Genomic DNA, 2,500 nt, shown 5'->3' on the forward strand with positions numbered 1-2,500 from the left:
ATCAGCATAGGGCTCAACAGAATCAGTATCCACCTTAGCCACAGAGAGTGGCGTGACTAAGGCCTTACAGTCAACCATGCCAGCTCGTTTCAAAATATCACCCATGTACCTGCGCTGAGACAACAACAAACCACTAGACACAGGAATAGTTTCAATGCCAAGGAAAAAGGAAGGAGCTCCCATATCACGGACTTTAAACGCAGTAGACATCCGACTAATCAAAGCAGAAACACAAGCCGAGTCACTACCCATAATCAATATATCATCAACATACACCAAAAGATAAACAGACACACCATCAACAAAGTATATAAACAACGAAACATCAGTCTGCGAGGGACGAAAACCAACCGACACCAAAAACTCATGCAAACGCATGAACCAAGCCCGAGGAGCATGCTTCAAACCATACAACGATCGTTGTAACAAACACACATAATCTGGATGAACCTTATCCTCATACCCCGGGGGTTGGCGCATGTATACAGTCTCAGCCAACCGACCATTAAGAAAAGCGTTATGGATGTCCAGTTGACGAATCACCCATCCACGAGAACACGCCAAAGAAAGAAGCAGCCGCACAGTCGTAGGCTTCACAACAGGGCTAAAAGTCTCAAAAAAATCCTCGCCCGGGACCTGATTAAAACCCTTAGCCACAAGCCTTGCCTTGTAGCGCTCAATAGACCCATCAGCCTTGCGCTTGACACGGAAGACCCACTTGCAGCCAACCACATTCTGACCAGACTGAGCCGGAACAAGGCGCCATGTCTGATTATGCAACAGAGCATTAAACTCCGCATCCATCGCCTCACGCCACTCAGCATGACGAACAGCCTGAGTAAAACAAGTAGGTTCCTGGGGAATAACCTGAGACACCAAAGCACAGTGAGGCTGATCATGAGGCATATGCCATGCCGGAGAGTCATACCATGGGAACGAGACTGGCCCCGGACCCGCTTACGAGGACGCCCAATCGGCTGAGAAGCACGCTCCGGAGCTACAGACGGGACTGTAGACACACGCTCAGGAGCTATTGGCGGCACACCAACCGAGCCAACAACAGAGAGAGACGGAGGAGGCTCAGAAGTCCGTGAGAAACCCGCTACACCCCACGGAACAGCAGGAACAGGCATGACCACCGAACCCTCACCAACAGGAGGGCGTGCAAAGGGGAAACTGCACTCATCAAAACGAACATGTCTACACAAAAAAATACGGTTAGTGTTCAGGTCCATGCATCTATAACTACGAAAAGAAGGCGGGTAGCCGAGAAAAACACACGGAGCAGACCGGTAATCTAACTTATGATGATTATATGGACGCAAGTGTGGGTAACACAGACAACCAAAAATCCTAAGAAACGTATACGAAGGAGGAGAGCGATGTAGCCGATAATGAGGACTAACATCACCGAGAACGGAAGATGGCATCCGGTTTATAAGATAGACCGCCGTTTCAAACGCAAACTCCCAGAAACGAGAGGGAATAGAAGCATGGGCCATTAAGGCCAACCCTGTTTCAACAATGTGACGATTACGACGCTCCACACGACCATTTTGCTCGTGTGTATAAGCACAAGACTGCCTATGGAAAATACCCAATTGAACAAAACGAGAGTGCAACTTTTTATATTCCCCGCCCAAATCTGACTGAATAGATTTAATTTTGCACGAAAAGAAACGTTCTACCATCTCACGGAATTGCTCAAAAATCACATATATATCAGACTTTTGACGCATAGGATAAAACCAGGTAAAACGCGAATAATCATCAACGAAAATTACAAAATAACGAGATCCATTACTTGATAACAAAGGCGCAGGGCCCCAAACATCTGAATACAATAACTCAAGGACATGCGAACTAGACGAACTAACACGAGGAAGCGGAAAACGAGCCGACTTCCCTAACTGACAAGCAGAACATAAAGAATCACTAAAACTACCAGACGAAGTAGGACAAGACTTTAAAATACGACTGAGCACACGACGATGGGGATGGCCTAACCGATTGTGCCAGACCGAGGGAGAAGCACGGGCAGACAGCAACGCAGTTGGACCAGACTTGGACACCGGAAGCGAGTAAAGACCACCAGAACTAGTCCCCTTGAACAGAACCGCCTTGGTAGTAAGATTCTTCACAAAAAAACAATCAGGATAAAACTCGAAAAATACACGATTATCCGTCGCAAAACGTTGAACAGAAAGCAACGAAGCGGATAAGCCAGGAACATGTAAAACATCAGAAAGTTGAAAAGAACGGGACAGAGTAGAAATAGATGCACGACCAACACTACGTATAGACAAACCTGAACCGTTCCCAACACGGAGAACATCCGAACCTGCATAGTCAGTGGCCGTAGTCAACAAACCCGGGTTCGGTGTAGCATGGTTCGTGGCCCCCGTATCCGGGAACCAATTATGAGAACCAACCGAAGAAGTCTCATCTTCCGCATACACCATATGCGCACGTGGAGCAGCCTGCTGCGGTGCATAACGCT

The sequence above is a fragment of the Ipomoea nil genome, unplaced genomic scaffold (genome assembly GCF_001879475.1).
Source record: "Ipomoea nil cultivar Tokyo-kokei standard unplaced genomic scaffold, Asagao_1.1 scaffold1074, whole genome shotgun sequence".
Taxonomy (NCBI): domain Eukaryota; kingdom Viridiplantae; phylum Streptophyta; class Magnoliopsida; order Solanales; family Convolvulaceae; genus Ipomoea; species Ipomoea nil.